Source organism: Triturus cristatus, chromosome 6, assembly GCF_964204655.1.
Source record: "Triturus cristatus chromosome 6, aTriCri1.1, whole genome shotgun sequence".
Taxonomy (NCBI): domain Eukaryota; kingdom Metazoa; phylum Chordata; class Amphibia; order Caudata; family Salamandridae; genus Triturus; species Triturus cristatus.
In genome coordinates, this window is record NC_140589.1 from 546,394,089 (window position 1) to 546,413,425 (window position 19,337).

Sequence of the window (19,337 nt, forward strand, 5' to 3'; positions counted from 1 at the left end):
CCAGGGCTTAATACCTTTCCATGCGGCCAGCCAGCCGTGGCCCACAAGCACTGCTTAAAGAGCGCAATCCTATCTACCCTTCCCAGCAAAAGTCATTAAGAAAGCCATCAACACCAAACTCTCCGAGTTCATCAAAACGAACCACATCCTGGACCTCTCCCAATCGAGCTTCCGAAGCAACCACAGCACCGAGACCTCTCTCCTCACCGCTAGAGCCAACATCTACACCCTCCTCAACTGAAGTAGAATGGCTGCCCTCATCCTCCTAGCCACCTTCGACACTGTCACCCAACATACCTTCTACACAAGACTCCACGACACCGGCATCTATAACAAAGCTCTAGAATGGATCTGCTCCTTCCTCTCCAACCAAACACAGAGATTCAGACTTCCACCATTCAAGTCAGAACCCACAGAGATCAGCTGCAGAGTGCCTCATGGCTCCTCCCTGAGCCCCACCCTCTTCAACATCTACATGGCCCTCTTGCAGCCATTGCCAGAAGCCACAGATTTAGAATAGTCTCCTACGCCGACGAGGTGGAAAGAGCCACCACTGGCACTTGCGAGGGCAGTTGTACACAGTGGAGACCTGCCAGTGATGGGTGACTTCAAATGGAGGAACAGAGAGGATAAACAGGGGAGTTGGCGTCCTTTGGTCTGGAGCGCTCCTACTTAACATCTGCCTTCTTAGATGGCTAAGTCCTGCTCAGTTTCTTTTCCAATCTCATAAGAAGAGCTAGAGAGCAGGACTTAGCCATCTAAGTTAGCTATCTAAGTAGGCAGATGCCAATTTCAGAATTGGTATTTCTTAGGGGCATGTAAAGGGTGTCTCTTACAAATATCAATTCTTTAACGCATGTATTAATGTTTTGTGACCAAAATCTGATTGTAAAACATTATTATATGTCCGTTCCTGTGCGACCCCGGATCTAGTTGGGCGTGGTTTGCAGCAGAGAGCACATGGACGTGCGGACGGAGATCGGGTGGCAGCAGCAGAGAGTGGGCTAGTAGGTTGAGATTATTCCTGGCCAGGCCAGTTAGTGAGGCTGAGGCTCCCATCTTCCACATGCCACAAGTACGCACACCCTCACCATGGGTCGCCCCACCCCCCCCGGAGCAGCAAGGATGGGGGGAAAGAAGGAGTAAGGAGAAGGGGGTGGCAGAGTGGTTCTGTCATGGCAGGATTGGCAGCTGTGCGAGGAGGAGGAAGTGGCAAAGGGCAGCGATACCCTTAATTGTGGCACTTAAACGGCCAGCAGTAGGCCGGTGTGATGTGCACCGCAGGGTCACACACCCTCTATTGCAACAGCACCCAAACAAAGGGGCTCATTATGATGGCGAAAGGACTGCCACTGCCGGTGGCGGTCCTTCCACCATCATACAGAAAATTCCCACCGCCAAATTAGGATGGCGGTGGGAATCACAACGGTTCCACGGCAGACGGAAAGTCCGTCTGCCATGGTTCCGCAAGATGGTCCTTTTCCAGCCGCCTTGCCGAACCCAGAACCAGGGCAACATTGCAGAAGTGCTGTGCAGGCACCGTCGTAGGGATTACGGTATCCCTTTCCGCCTGTCTTTTTGCGGCAGATATGATGCCACAAAAAGAAAGGCAGAGTCTGGCCTTGGGGGCCCGTTGCGGGCCCCCTCTGTGTGGGGGGTGCACAGGGTACCCCCTGCAGTTCCAAGCACAAAGTGGTAAGCCCCGCATGGTGCCTGCCACATGGAGCAGGGAAATGCGGTGCATGCACCTTTATCATTGCGGACGGTGCTGCAGCCAGCAGCACCGCCCGCAATGATAAAGGCCCAGGATGCACTCGCCATTATGGCGGGTGCATCCTAAAAGCCATGGTGGGACTGCCACATGTTGGGCGGGTTGTCCAAAACGCCACTATGGTGGTGGGCAGACAAGTCTGCCAGCCCTGACAATGAGCACCAAAGTGTGGATTTCTGTACTCTCTGCAGCACAGGCAGCCAGCCCACAAGCACCCTAATGAGCCATCAGTGTTTGTGCCAGCACCCTGGTGAGTCCCGTGCCAGGGACAAACAAGAGGCAGGATCTGAGGGGATAACGGTGGTAGAGACTGAACCTGAAGAAGCTAGGGCGGTGAGCCCTTCTGTGAGTCACCCTGTCCACCACCTACCTGTTGCACCTACCTGTCACTCACAGTGAAGCAAAGAGACAATGGGAATCCTATTAGTGGTGCAACAAGTATAAAAAGCATTAGCATCAGCATTAGTGAAAGTGGCTGTGAGAGTCTGAGGCTGAGGCTGGAAATGAGGTGGCCAAGCCAAGGACTCGGTGCAGTCTGAAGCCCTGCCCACCATGGGTCACCTGAACCACCTGCAATCTATCCACCTTGCCACAGAGTGGCAATTGCAGCATACCCATGCAATAAAGAAAAACATTCTGTACTGCTGAAACTCTAGTCAATTAAAGAAATTACCCTGCAAGTAAAAAAAAAAAAATGATGTGCTTACAAGATCATGCACATTTTTGTAATGGTCTTTGGGCGGCCCAGACTCACTATGGTCCCACTCACTACTAGGTGTATACTCTGGCATTTACTCTCATGTTCTACTACTCACAATATGGTGCCCGCCCAGTGCGCTCTTTGCTAGATGGTTTAGCGTCTTGCCAGTTTATTCTCTTCCTCACCTGCGCCACCTTGAAGATATGCACGGGGCTTCTTTTTTAAAACTGTCAACTGCCAGCCAGTTCACTACCAAACCTGCAGAACAAGGGGTAGGTCTACTGCTAGATGCACTCACCATTCACTGTGTATATTTCCTTTACTTCCTGCAGGAATGGTCACTGTGTGTATTTCCTTTACTTCCTGCAGGACTGGCTCCATTTTTACCAGTTCCTTGATTTTCTCCGTCTCTGCAGTGTAATTTTCACAGCTTTTCTCCTCTGCTTTGTCCTTTATTAGGGCTGTTGGCATGCAAGTGAGCATTTCGTTCTACCACTACGGTTGGGACACTTTCTCCCCACCTACTTGGTAAGTCCTTACGATAGAGACCGAGGCATTTGCCTCCATTTTCTGTCCGCTCTATCTCAGATCTTATGCTGTGCACTACGTGTTTGTCTTGCCTGTATGTGGTTTCTCATAACATTGGTGAACATCCCACATCTACTTTGTCAGGGTGGTGACATCTACTTGCATGCTCCTGTTCGTAATGCACAGCATAATACTACAATACTTGTTGTCCCATTTTATGATTATCTCTTGTATTTTCGTAGGTCTTTTTAGGTCGAGCATTCAAGACCTCTTGTAGATACTTTAGTATATACTTATATGTGTATGTACTTTGTGGGCTCTGGAGAGCAGCCCTAGGACTTGTCTGCTTCCGCTTAAGGACTTTTATTTTACGTTCAACTGCCTCTGTTTAACTGTCTTGATAGAAAACGACCAGCAGAGGTCAGTAAAATACCAGAATCACTTTAGCATTATTTAGATTCCAGTCTATAGAAATTGTCTTCAACGAGCACCCATAGACAATAATATTTTTTTCAAATCTTGCGTTTTCAGTGTTATGACCACTGAAAGCCCTGATTTTATATTAAAAACGGAACTTTGGACAATACCATTTCCAGCTGAAAGGCATTATTTCTCTCCGTGTAGTCCCATACCTGTTGTGTCATGCAGTTTGGTGCTTACTTTCCCTCCATGTTAAAGAACAGTAGATGTTTCAGCACCCAGGCTAATGTGCTGTATAGTTAAATACATATAAGGTCCCAAAGGCGAGACCGATTGCATTGCAAATGCTTGTTTTCCTGAAGGTATACTATACACTAGTGTGAATTATTAAGGGTACGGTACTACTCACATGTTCTTGCTTCCGAACCCCACACAGGTATATTAGGACACCAGTCCTGAGGAATTGCCCTGATCTTTTTGACAGTAATAAGGTATGAAACATGTTGACCTTCTTTTGAAACATCACTTTGCGCTCGATTGGACCATCACATCCACTTTTAGCCAGTCTATATGTTTTTAACCACAACAAAATAACCCAGTTATTAAATAGCACTTCTGGTTATCTTAGTTATTTTTACTTTACTTTTTGAAGCAACCCCGCATGGACTGGCAGTAGGACTATCACTGAGGGAAGCACAAATGCACTTGACTTAAACTGGGATTCTTAAAGACTACTTCTCTGTGAAAGCACTTTCTTTTGTTACCCATCACATACTAAGGTAGGCAGACCCTTTGTGTGGCAGACATTGGAGCCAATACCCTTGACGGTAGAACAAATGCACCTGCTCTTTACAAATAGAGTTTTTTAATTGCCTTTTAGAATCAAATGGCTTTGAAACTAGCAAGTCGTCTTCCATACTGATATTGTTAAAATATCCAAGAGTCCTTCCTTATTGACACTTTGATGGGCTGAGCTATCTTTATTGGCAACACAAAGAAACCCAGGGAAGTTGGTCCAGGGGATTAAATATCTATGCATTTGTACATTATGTTCACAATTTCAGTAGTTTCTAACTCACCTATTTCTACACATAACATGTATTGAGTACTTTAGAGGGCAGAATATAGGCTAGCCTATCGCTCAGCTGGAGACTTTTATTAAGAAATCTTGCGACTCGATAACCTGGCTATATGGCCACTCACAACTGCAACTTCCGAAATCACTGGACATAGCGACCTAACTGTACTTTTATCTCACATGATGGTAAGAGCAATGTGCACATCTTACTGTAATTATTATGTTTTAATCTGTACTTCCAATTGTTATGGCCGTCATGGCTGAAAAAAATAAAGATTTGATTTTATTTAATTTGATTACTCACAATGATGTAGAGGATCCAGTGCCATCTCATAGTATCAATGTATGATAGCCTTCCTAGACTTAAGAGAGAAACTTTGTAGTTCACCCACTATAGGAATGTCTAATTACGATCAAGAATTTTGGCTTTACTTTCACAAAAGAGAAGGGTGTTTTTACTCAAAATAATGGTGAGGTATAGCTGCCTGTTGCTTACCTCTCTGCTACATTAGATCTGGTGGCTGCAGGTCCTTCTGGTAGTCTGAAGACTTTAGGAGCCATTTGCCTGGCCACTAAACAGAGCAAAGGAATTGGTATGGGCCATACACTTATTGTCTTATTCCCTCAATCAGTTGAGATTATGCTAACTCGTACAGGTACTCGACATCAGACAAGTAGCTGCCTTACAAAGTATGAACAAACAATAATGAAAGATGAGAATATTTCAAAGAGGTGCAATACCCTGAAATTGAAATGCTGCTAGTGATTCCAAACAATGGCGAAGATTATGATGAAGACCCAAATAATGATTGTATCAAGGGAACAGAGTTGTATACCAAACCAAGATCAGACATTGAAGGTATTCCTCTTCGAAATGGCTGATCTTACTTTGTTTGTAGATGGTTCCTTTTTGAGAAAGTATCAAGGAATACTGAGAGCAGCATATGCAGTTTGTTCTATTTTTGAAATGTTGACGTATCATACTTTTCGATAGTAATTTCAGCACAAGTATCAGAACTGATTGCCCTAACAAGAGCCTGTTGTGTAGCCAATGAAATGAGTGTGATCATTTCTACAGACAGCCAATATACATTTGGAGTGGTACATCACGTTGGACAATTATGGTCACAAAAATACTTCATGACTTCCTCTGGTAAGCAATGGAGGAGACATTCTAAACCTGCTAGAAGCCATGCAGCAAACTAAAGAGATATTGGATGTTAAGTGCATTGCTTACATGGCTGGTGATGATATGCTCATCATGGACAATCACTATGCTGATCAATTTGTAAAATACTGCACTTTTGAAACTGTAACTATTAATTCAAATGGCTAAGAATCAGAACAATGTGAAACTGATATAAATCCTAATGCAGATAATGTGCCTTGTTTTTTGTTGAACCTAATAAAGGCACCATTAAGTGAACTCAGAGTTTTAAAGAAGGAGGTAGCAAAGGGTGAAAAGAAAAGGTGGGAAACAGCAGGTTATAAAAGGGATAGTAACAATATTTTGGTAACTACAGATCATCAGTCTGTACTTCCAGATTCAATGCTGCAGGGCATGGGAAGGTTCCTACACAGACAATATGGGCAGGATCTTAAAAAAAATACTAGCACAAGACAAAGATAAAATGTGTAGCACAATATTTTTGTCAAAGATACATTACTTGTCAGAGGATTAACCAAGGAAAACGCATATGTCTTACAATGAGTCACATAGACAAATGAGAAGGACCAGGTACTAGATTTTAAGCAGACTTTATAGAGAGGCCTGTCTATAATGGGTTTACATATATGACATAATTGTTTCCTTGTTTTCATATTGGGTTGAGGCCTACCAAGCCAGGAAATGCAACAGTATGACTGAAGCCAAACTCCTGTTGAGGGAATTAGTACTGATGTTTGACATGCCTACTTTTATTAAGATAGATCGAGGAACTCACTTTAAAAATGCAGTCCTAAAACAATTTACTACAGCCTTACAAATTGAGTAGAAGTTCTATTGCATTTACCAATCTGAAGCATCAGGTGTAGCTGAGAAGATAAATGGCACCATTAGGTCCAAGCTTGCAAATGTGTGTGCCTCAACAATTTTAACCTGGCCAGATTCTCTTCCTCTTGTTTTCATGAGCATTAGAAGCGGTCCAAACAAAAAGACTGGTATTTCTCTCAATGAAATCCTCATGGTCAGGGCTATGCGGATCTCATAAATTCCTTCAGCAGCACTTATACCAATAAGTGAATACATTAGTTTGGATTACTGTAAAGGTCTGGCTGATGTAGTGAAATCTGCATCTCATCAGATCATTATGGCAACAAGTAAAAAAATATTAGCCATGTTCCACACACAGCAACCCAGAGACTCGGTCCCGGTAAAGAAACATGTCCTCAAGAACTGCTTCAAGCCACGGTGAAAGGGGTCACATCAGGTTATACTTGTGACTAAAAGTGCTACAAAGTGTGCTTGTATCCTAAAGTGGATCTATGCAGCTCACAAGAAGAGAGTGAAGACTGCATATAAAGAAGTGGTGACAACAACCGTTGATTCACAGTGTCAACCTTGAGTTCGCTACATAGATCCAGAGAGGGGAGAAGAATATCCTGGTGAAGGTCCAAGTCATCTGATTACAGGTCAACAAATTGAAAATCAAAAAGAACCATTGTTGCAAACTCATGAGCAACATGAAGAAATAGAGATTGGTATTCTGCTTCGTAAAAAAGATGAATATATAAGTTTCAAGAACCTCCAAAAGTTAGTGGTTTTCAATGAGCTAATTTGCTGATCTCGATCAAAGCACAGGTCTAGCGTGAGTGGAGAAGGTTCAGCACTAATCTTTTTAATATTGGTGGGACATACCAGTGCATGGAAAGGGGTGGACTGGTATTTAGCAATCCATGCGTGAGCATCATATCACATTATGCACATAACATAATGTATATCAGTAGGCCCCTAAAAGGTTATACCCTAAGAGAAAGTTAGTATGATACTATATCGTACAATACAGGATTTTGTGTATCATGTATGAATGACGAAATATTGTGCTGCCTCTTTGGTGTGGAGCAAATAAAGACGTCCCTCCCAGGGGCTGAACACAACTCCACAAAAGGTTTCTATAACTGCAGCAGAAACACTGCTTTATAAGCCAGCAAGATCTGCCTACCTTCACAGCCTTTAGCCTGAGATTGTAACATCTCCACAACCTTTACTTTTTTTACCATATCTGTTCACAGGCATACAATATAAGTGTGAATTTTCTTGGGAAAAACATTATTGAAAGGTGAAAACAAACTGAAATGCAGAAGGGAAGAAATGTGTTATATATATTTTGAAAAATGCTGGGCCATGTGGAATTCAACATCCAGTTTTGCATTGATTAGAACCTCACTTTGGAACCAGCTTTTAGATGGTCAGGTTAGCCTACAACATAACGAAAACATCGGAACATTTCATGATTGATCATTTGCAAACAGTATTGTTTTAACCATTTTAAAAAAATCAGATCTACTATGCATTTATGACACCATTTTACAAAAAGTTCATTATCTTCCTGTGAAAGACCACGGGCCCACTTTTTCTCACGTAATGGGCCTCTATATAGTGGTATGCTCACAAACTCTTTTCCTCCTATATGTTAATGACATGGTTGAGTTCCTGCACAAATCCAAACATGATTCCCCGAAACTGGGTGGGAACCATGTTTGTGCATTAACATTTGCTGATGACACAATCTTGCTGTCGCAAACGCCAAAGAGCTTGCAAAACCTTTCAAATACACTTGATGAATATTGCAAATTAAAAGGCCTGGAAATAAATCCAGTAAAAACTAAATATATGTCCATAAGGCCCCATAAGTGTTTTAAGAACGATATAAAGCTGGATGGAGCGATTTTAGAGCGTGTCCCTAATTTCGTTTATCTTGGGGTAAACATTGACTCTAAATTATCATGGAACCCACAGATAACGAAATCGAGATCAATCTTAATGCAAAACTCAGCACCAGTCATAAAGAAACTTCTTGCAACTACGATAAAGGCTATCACCCCAGCCCTAGAAGTTTACAAGTCCAGGGACCAAACTGCTGCCCTATACAGCTCAGAGCTATGGGGGGGGGGGATCTCTCTCGAATCTAACTGTGGGGGAAAACAAGGTATTGAGAAGGCTAATTGCTCTTCCACAAAACACACCTGTGATCCCTTTAATGCTTGATTTGGGCATAAAACGAATTGGACAAAGGGCTGTTTGGATGACTTTGTCATATTGGATAAGAATATGGACCACCGAGGAATTACATACTTATAGACAAGCATAGAGTGAACTATTGGCTCTTGACACTCACGTCACCTTCCCGTGGTTGGCCCATATCCGTTAATGGCTTTTGGATCTGGGCTTGAGCAGGTTCTGGGAACAGCCGAGTATGCTGACCCCTGACTCAAAGCGGGAAATCAAGACCATATACTGGAATTTTATTAGGCACAGCGTCACTTTAAACAGTAGATCTGGTACACTCACAACCCAATTTCTGATGTTTAAAATAACCCCCTGTTTCGAACAATTTTTAGATGAGATTGAACTCCTACTTGCTAAGGTACTGTATCTGAAATTTAGGTATGGTACTCTCCAGACAAAGTATTTTACATCCAAGTGGGGAACAACTCAGGAAGGGGGAAATGACTGTAAGTGCACCCAGTGTCATTCAGGAAGTAAAGAGGACATTGCACATGTCTTATTTTTCTGCCCTGTATATGGAAATCCCAGAAACAAATGGATAAAACCACCGGGAGGAAATTGCATATTAGGAAATATACTGAAATGTTGCGTATTATAAAAACTGACAGTTCCAAGCTCATCGTATTTGGTATTAGTAGATTTCTATTGGCTGTTAATTTTATAAGGATGAAGAAAGGGCTACAATTTTAACTTTATGAAGTTTAACAATATGTTTTACTTTTATGAGAGCCATATGAAGCTTAAATGCTGATTTTGACTATAGTCAATGATAGCATACACTTACAGTGGAGATCAAAATGTTTGTACTATGTCATGTTAAAGACACAATACTTTGCACTCTGCACTCTGCACTTTATGGAACCAATCATATTGTTGCTAACTGTAAAACCCAGCCCTTACGCACTGTTGTGTAATGCACTTGTTAAAGTATCCTTGATGATATAGTATTTTGCACTTTGCACTTTATGGAATCAATCATATTGCTGCTAATGTAAAAGTTAGATCTTATGTACTGTATTGCAACCAACTAACATGAGGATCTATGTACTGTATACATATATATATATATTTTTCTTTTTTCCTTTTTTTTCTTTAATTATGTTTTTGTATTTATTGATGCTTTTATGATTCTGTGAATCCAATAAAGATGCTTGCCGATATGCTCACAAATGTTGTATGACTAGCTCCCACGCCTGTGCTACACGTCCACACTAACAGCTTGGATGACTCTCAGAAGCAATTGGACACTAAGATTTGCTCTTCTACTAAGAAGACAATCAAAGGTCCTTCCTTCAGATTTGGTGCAATTGACAAGCTGTGTTTGTAAAGGCAACATTTCTGCTTTTGTCTTTCCCCTCTCAGAAAAAAAAATGTACATCAAAGCACTGCTGTGATATGATTGAGCCTCAAGCTGAGTCGCTGTACATGCTGCTCGATGTAGAAGCTATTTCAGCAAATGATTTTTATGTTTGATGTTTTGGATACAGGGAATCGTGAAATGCATTTAATAAACAGTTTCAATGCGCTTTCACAAAGTACTCAAGTCAGCATACGGCTTTTGAATGATTTCTTTTCAATTTGTGCTGTGCTTTTACGAGGCGCGTAATGCCAGTCTAAGACTTGAGCACCCCACTTTTGGCTGCTGATTCTTAAAGCAATTTTAAAGACCTTCACTTCAACGTGTACTAAGCTTGCACCCAATGTTCGGGTAGGCACGGTTTTATGTGTGGTGTTAGTTCGGCAGATTAAGCATTAGATTGTATGTTGAATCTCAAAGGCAGAGTTTTCAGTGTTTCAACAATGAAGACTATCTCGAAATAAAAAAATAAAAGATGCGAATAATAATCACGAGAGCAGCAAATTAATGTTGTTTTTTAAAAAGTATTTGCAGTATTAATTGTAACCCAAGCACTGCTCAGAATTTCCTCTATTGCCCATGTGGTTAGGTCCATACTCCTTTAAAAAATACCACAAATTAATAAAAACTACATTAGAGATTTGCACAACTCGTCCTTTTACAAGGTTACCTATTAATTTAATATGGAAATTGACTGAAAGACAGGAACAAATTATTCACATATTTGCAAATGATTTATGTTCTGTAAGTTTGTAACGGATTGTTTGAATACTTTGGTTCTAATGGATAACTACAAGCATTGTGCTAAATCGAAAAAAAGACCTCCAGACGCTGAAATCAGAAAGCTATGTGAAGTCAGTCCATCTTGAAACGGTCAGAGGCTCCTGTTATGGGTTAATGTCGCTGTTATGTTCAGTCCTTTGTACATATTACTTTTAGAATGTTACATGTAAAAATGCTGGGGAAGCTTCTTGGCTGTGTGTGGGTTCTAGCCCAGGCAGTAGACCTCACACACAATTATTTCCTTGCATCCGCCTTTGTGAATTCTCGTGTGGTGAGGGAAAAGTCAGTGAATCACCCCAGTGTTCAGCCACCTCAGACTTGGTACAGAATTGACATTTAAACCGTAGAGTTCATCATGCCCTGACCGGCAGTCAACACACTTTGATGATCATCTTGGACTAGCATGATTAGCCATTTTATAATATTATTCAACTATAACTGAGAAACACCTACCAAAAACTTGAAGATATGATTTGACATACCTTCTTCGGAGCTGTGTTACTCATTGTTGCATAGACAAACAGGTAAATTTGACATTTTGTTTGGGAGCTAAGAGATATTTCAGTCACTGATATTGAGGACTATACTTGTGCTATTACTAAGACGACAGGTAAGGGAGCAACATGTCTTAACCCCTGCTTTCCTGTCTGAGAGAGGAGACACAATTATTCCATGGAAATGACAGACAAAATTTTTTGATTCTGACCTTGTGGCTATTGAGGGGGGGCAACGTTTCTGTAGACAGGAAGCAAGCAATACTACTGCATTATGTAGGAACTGAAGGTTGCATCATTTACCAAAGTATTGATGAAATACCTATTAGAAATGGAGATGGAGAACCAATGTCTATGATATATCTGTGAAAATACTCAAACAGTACATTTGACCTCAAATAAATGTCATTCTAGAACATCACTAATTCATCTCTGGGACACAAGAGCCAACTGGAAAAGTTGGCAACTATATTGCTTCTCTTAACCTCTTTCATGTACTTGTGAATTTGGTGAATTAACTGATTTACTTGATAAAGAGTCTAGCTAGTACAATAAACCAATAGTAATGGAGTGCAAGAGAAATGCTGCCACAGAATCCCTTGCTTAAGGAAACTATAGTAAGTGCAGAGGGAATAAAAAACATGCCTGGATTGGTGAAGGAGATACAAAACCGACATACTCAACCAGAAAGTCATGTTAGCGTACCGGGTAGCATGCATGTAGTTTCTGGGAACCAGGTAAACAAATAGTGGTTTAAGAACAAACCTGCAGGTTTTCAGAATCTTAATACCAAATGCTATAAGTGTGGTAGTGCCAGACACATCCAACATGCCTAATTGCTTTGCAAGGAATTCTCCTTGGTGTAAGATTGGTCCCAAAGGACATTGTGCTCGGATTTGTAACTAAGAAAGTGTAAGAACAGTGGAGAATGTGTCAGAGGCCGTAAAGCAAGTAATTCTCAATGTAACGGACAATGTTAATTTGGTGTATCTTGAAACTTTAATTATGCCTGAATGTACGATCAAGATGGTAGAAATACATTTGTGATCCTGGATGACTCAGGATCTCCCTACACCATGGATTGTAACAAGATTTGGGATGAAGATTTTATGAATGAACATATTGACCTAAATCCAGTTAGGTTATGAAGGGGCACAAATTGATGTTCTTGGGTATGTTTTCATGAGGATTTGTTTCAAGGAGAGAGGGACTTTAGGGAAAATATACATTGCTAAAAGATGTGGCAACCTCTTGGGGTGACATCATCAGAATGACATGAGAATTACCCTTGATCCTAGAGTCCAGAAGCAAGTAATGTTGATTGTTAACAGGTGACTGAGAAAGTTTTTACAAAGTATTTCCTAGTATATATAAAGAACAATTGGGATTGCTTGAGAACTTTGAGCACACATTTGTTATCAAGAATGGGGCTAAACCATGTGTCCATAAGATACGTAAAGTTCCTAACTTAATGGTTAATCCACTTATAGATAAATTGAACACATTTCTTGACCTGAAAGTTTTGAGTCTTCAGAGTGGTTGACGCCTGTGGTTCTGGCACGAAAGATGGTGGAAGATCTGTTAGAATGTCTATTGATCTTCAGGATCTAAATAACTGTATCTGGGTGGATTGGAAACCCCCTGCCGGATATTTCAGAAACAATTATGATGCTTTGTGGCACCAACCTCTTCAAAGTGAAGAGTTTGTCATCAGCATCTCACCAGATTATGCTACGTGAAGATTCAAAACACTTAACATCTATTGTGACACATCTAGGAGCCTACAGATTTATGAGAATGCCTTTTGGCCTGGCTTCGGCAGCTGCTTGCTCCAAGGGGGTTATGAAAATTGTTTTGGACGGTATCCAATGTGTTTTATTTTTTCAGGACAATATCCTTGTCCACAGCAATGATGGGTAGGGAGCATAATGAGATGCTGAGACAAGTGTTTGGAAAGTTGTCTGATTGTGGTTTGACTGTGAAAAAGGAGAAGCGTTATTTTGAAGTTACATTAGTGACATACTTGGGTCACATGATTTCTGGTGAAGGTTTGAAGCTCACATTTGAGTTAGCTGCCAGTATAAAAAAGTCCCTGTGTACAGTTAAATAAAGAAAAAGTTAGGTCTTTTGTGGACCTAGCTGAGTATTATTCAAAATGTGTCAGGGGATTTGCAACTGTTTTTAAGCTGATTAAGTTGCTGTCAAACAAGGGATATCCATTCTATTGGCTGGAAGAGTGTGATGTTATGTTTCAAAGGATTAAATATAACATTGGGAAAATGCCTACTGTGGGAATTACTGATGTAAAGAGAAAAGCCATCTTGACTTGAGATGCAAGTTTGGAGGGTCCAGCTCTAGTAGTGGATGAGGAAAAGAAAGTTGTGGTGTTTGCTTCTCATGCTCTTAAAGATGCAGAAGGATACTACTGATTCATTGAAAGTGAAGGTTTGGCAGTGGTATGGGCTATATCTAATTTCAAATGTTATCTTTGGGGCCTGCTCTTCTTTGTCAGGACTGATCATCATTGTTTGGTTCAGATTTTCTCCTGCAAGGGCAATGATTTTTTGATTCCCAGATTGAGAAGATAGAATAAGGATTTAGATTATTATTACTTCCAATACAATATATACCTCCTCTTAAAATCAGGACAGCAAATTGCCTTTCCTGTCTGCCGGTAGAGTGTGTCTAGTCATGTAGTTTGTTAGTTGAGGGAAAGTGCTATGACTGAAGAGTGATAGGAAAAGGGTAAAAGAAAGGATGCCATTCTCAAAGTGATTAGAGGATATATGATGTACAGGTTGGCCAAATACAAAGGTATGGATTCTCAAGGGAAAGTCGTGTGGAATGTGAGGGATGAACTAACAATCTGTTGTGATGTTTATGAGGGGAGAAGGATACTCCCTCCAAAAGGAGGAATGCTGAAAGTGGTAAACTTGCCACATGAGGGACATCTTGAAAATAAACTCACTAAAGAAAGAGTGAAGAAAAGGAATTGATAGCCTGGTGTCAACCGCCTGGTTGAAGAAGTAGGCATGAAATGTTCTATTTGTGCCTCTAATGACAAGCCATGCATCACCTATCATGGTCCTTTATCACCTGAGGCTTTTCCAGAAGAGGTCTGGATGACGTTAGTGCTTGACATCATCGGTTGATTTAAATTGTTATTACATTCTGAAGGATATGTGTTACTTACAGTAGATTATGACTCTAATTCGGTTTTCACTAGGTGTATCAGTGTAGTTAATATCAGAATTGTGCTAGATTTTATTGAAGATGAGTTTGATAAGGAAGATGTGCTAAAGTATTTGGCAATAGATAATGGGGCACAAATTGTTTCAGTATGGCATGAGAGGTACCAACAGAAGTACACAGAAAGATATGATTTGAAACATTCTTACAGGTGTTAAAAATCGAATGCGGGTGATCTTGGTTGAGTAAACAGGTGTCACTTGGTACAAGGGCCTATTTAACATTGTGTCAATTAAGAAAAGTCTGGTGATGGTGGATTCAGGCACTACTTGGATCATATACAGGTTAATGAAGTGTGTTGACACAAGAGGAGAGTGTTGGGAAGCTCCTTGGCTATGTGTACATTATAGCCTAAAAGCTAATCTCTGGAACCAAGCCTAGCACAGATGCATGTAGCTGTTGGTGGTGATGCAGTTTCTACAATAAACCTCTTGCAATTCTCCAGTTGTTAATGTGTGATGTTTACCATAACAGTTCTCCTATTTCTTCCAGGATGGACATGGGAATGGTGTGTGATATGGTAAAGGGCTTTCTCTAATGAGAAAAATGTTTTCACCCAAAGAAAAAAAGTCAATTTGCACAGCATTCGACCTATCAGCCTTAGGGTGGTCTTCCCCCAAACATTTTGCCTCTCCATCTCCATTTTGCTGTACTTATTTTTGTTGGCCTTAGGACTCTGTGCACTTACCATTGCAAACCAGTGCTAAAATGCTTATACTCACTCCCCTAAAACATGGTTCAATTGGCGTATACCTAATTGGCATATTTAATTTACTTATACGTCTCTAGTAGAGTGGTATACCATATACCCAGGGCCTGTAAATTAAATGCTACCAATGGACCTGCAACATGTTCCAAGCCTAGCACTGCAGCCTGAATGCAGTTTTTAAAGTACCATATCGACCTGGCGATAAAATCCCCTTTAAAAGCTTTAAACTCGCATTTTATTACATATATTTCACCCCTATGGTAGGCCCTAGGTAGTCCAATGGGCAGGGCGCCTTGTAATTGAAAGATTGGACATGTACTTTTTAGTTTGTCGTGGTATTGAAAAACTCCTAAGTTTGTTTTCCACTACTGCGAGGCCTATCTCTCCCACAGGACAACATTGTGGATTCCTTATTACATATAATAATCTGTAATGTCCAATTGGGAGCAGGTAGCTATATTATGTTTGCTGTCTTTGGAATTGTAACGAAAAACCCTATTTAATCGTGAAGTCTGTTTTTTAATCACATTTTTGAAAATTACACTTTCAGAAAGGTGGCATTTTTCTGCCCTTAGACCTTTTGTGGCTGCAGCCTGTCTGGGGTCCCTTGACTGGGTGTAACTGACAGTTAGAATTTGTGAATTCCTTGCAGAGAGTCACACAATAGAGGGATTAGATGAGCCTGGATATAGCATCCAGTGATGGGGGCAGAGTTGAGCACAGCCCCACTTGCAACTGAATATGGAGTGCTCTGCCTTCACACACAGGACCTATAACTGCAACATTATCACTGCAGCTAGCTTGGAGCCAGAGCAGGGGAGTCAGAATTTTCCATACACTTCAAAGCCACTCTCTAGAAGCCTTTCCCACATCCCCGAAGGAGGCCACCAGGGTATAAAATAGGGACTCAGACACAATCTATTCAGTAAACTTCTGGACATGTAGATAATCTACCAGGAAGAAGGACTGCTGTGTTGCTGAAAAGACTGCCACTCTGCTGGGCTGCTGACCTGCTGCTGCCTTGCTGAACTGTGTACTGGCCTGGGGAAGGAGGGGAAGGTGCTCTTACCTGAGGAAGGAGGATCTGAGCCTCAAGGACACTAAAGGCTCCCTTCATCTTGGAGCGACACCTGAACCCAGCCTGAGTGAATCCTGACCCTTCAAGTGGTGCCCCACCAGTCATGGGCCCTTTGAAGTAGTGCTGAAGGTGACCAGATAGTCAACATATGAAATTGAGACATAGACATGTTTTGGCTGAAAACTTCTGCGATAACCAGGAGAAGACCGGGGCCAACCTGCTTGCCAATCCGCCTGAGGTGTAACTCCGGTCGTATAGACTTCCCCCTCTACGTTGCTCTCTGCAGCAGCAAATCCTGTTCAGCGGTATCTGGCCTCGTGTAATTGTCTTGGCTAGAGTCCTCTACCTCGGAGATTTTTGACTTTCATTTCCAGACTAAGTCTGAACATAGAAATCTTCACTGCAGCTTAAACTTAAGTCTATCCAATGACGACATTCCCTCCTCAGAAGCCTTGCCTCGCTGAACTTTACCTTTTCAGAAAAAAAATTCTCCAAATTTCTTCTAAGTTCGAAGATAAGCGCTAACCAGGCTCAATCCACTTTTTAGTTCTGAACCACGCTCCATTGAGGGGAGCTATATTTTTAGACTTTGATCAGGTATCATGCAAATAGGTTTCCACAGATGGCACTTTGATCATTTTGGTGCTAGTTTTTACTAAGAACTTTAAAAATTCATGACTCTGGTTCTACTGATTAAATGTTTGTCATTTTGGAGTCAAATAATCTATAAAAATGTACTCTATTTTCTAAAATTGGTGTGGGATTTTTCTTGTGTTTTACTGTTTGTGTACTACATAAATACTTTACATATTGGCTCGAAGTTAGGCCTGACTTCTTTTTTTGCCAAGCTAACTAGGGTTAGACTTTTTGTGGTTCCACCTGCAAAGGATTGTGACTGTTGTTTGACCAGGGCTCACACCCCAGTCAACCAATAACCCAATTTCTAACTCACAGGAGACAGAGCTCATCAGGAGCCATCATTGCTAACTCACACAACACTACATCTCCCCCTCTGTTAAATAACAAATTGCAATTTTATTACAAATTTATACAATCATAGCTCTTTAATGAGTCTTTGGGGTACTCTGATCACACGTCCTGACTGTGTCTTCGGAAACTAGGGATAGGCAGTAGAAGTGTCCATGATCTACATTGCTGATGTGGGAACAACAGTATTCAGGGGTTTTCAATTGCCCTTTCAGACAGAGGCGTCTCATGTAATGGACTTCCCAGGACATTCGGCAGTCACCATGGGTCCTTTGCTGAACATAACATGAAATGGCTCAGCATAAAAGGGAGTATCAGAATTTTGTTTTCTAGACTGACGAACAAGCACTCTACTTCCTCCATTAAAAGTAACATATTTGGCATGTCGCCACTTGTTGGCAAAGGCCTTCATTTTCCTTTTGCGATCCAAGTCACCTATAGGCTCTCCTGAATGTCAAGTTTGCAGGGCTTTTTCCTGTGGTCCAGTGAGGGGTCGAACGGTAAGCTCCAACTTTTTGTCATTCTTGACTAAAAATGTACCTTTTGCAATCTACATTCGGTATTGGGTTTAAACTTGATAGTCAAGGCTTCTTTGATTTGAGGGTATCTAATTTCGTCAAATTGCAGCATTTTCTTTATGACTCTTTTGCCCCTTCACCAGCTTGATTCTTAAGGTATTTGATAATCTTCTTGTTATGTGTTTCTTCTAGCGCATCAACAAAATCATCAAATGTCTCTATCCAAGCAATCCAACGGTGGCCAATATTCTGTTTCTAAGCCGTGTCGAATGGTGGTGGTAGTTTCAGGAAGGCGGCGGCATTATAACCATTGGTGGAACTTACTGTGGTGGAAAGTAGTGTTCTTTCCAAAGCAGCTTGGTGATCTTGTTTATTCAAACGATCTCTGAAGCCTTGCAACGTGCTGGCCTCTGGGTCATCCTTGATGATTACAGGAAACGTGGCCTCTTTCGTGGTTTTCATTGGGAAAAATGCCTTTCACTTTTCCAATCACTGCTCTCAGCTTTCTGATCTTTGAATACCTCTGGTGTTGTTCTGAGCCCCACTCGCACTTTGGGTATGAACAGCTCTATGAACACAACTCTGGGTCCTTCTTCTCCAGCCACTTCCCACACTTCTGTGGTATTATGACTCTCGTTACTCATTTCTGGTAAGTAGATGGCCGGTTCTTTTTCTTGAATCATTTTGTTTTTAAGTGTCTTTGTACGATCGGACACCTAGTTGATCTCGGCCTTACAGCACTTCTGATTGCAGTATTATCTTGCAATTGGCTGATGCTATTTGCTGCTCTTTCAAAACCTGATTATATCCACCTTTAGTGTTATCACTCCATATGATGTAGATCTTTAGGTTGAGCAGTAGTTCAGTATCTCTCTTTACTACCTTACCAGTAGGTTCTTGGCCAACGATGTGAAGCTTTCATTACATCTAAATACTTTACACTGGCTGGAGTTGAGCTTTGACTCCACATACGCCAAGTGTCGATTCTGCACTTTGACGGAGGCACACATGGCACCTACAAGCAGTTCCGTGGGCCATGGCAAACTCCCCTATCTCGTCACCAGTTGTAATGTCCTCCCCAGCCTGGGTAATGACTACGCCACAGACAGGGCTTAGTAAAACACATCTTTATTCATCCCACAAACTCAACATTCTAAACGTGCCTTCACTTCACTACACTCTACCACTAAAATCACAGTTCTATGAGGTCTGTAAGTAGCCAAAAGGGTTCTGTCATTGCTAACTCATAGGAACATTACAGCATCCACTACCACTAGCTGACATCAAACATTCACCAGAGCATCCTGATTGACAAACAGTCTAAATTCCAATCAGCCAGGTTTTCAGATATTTCTTGCAGGTAAGTTCATTGTCCGTCAGGCGTAGGCTACTTAGCAGGAAGTTAAATAGCTCAGAAACAAGATAGGAGAAAGAACG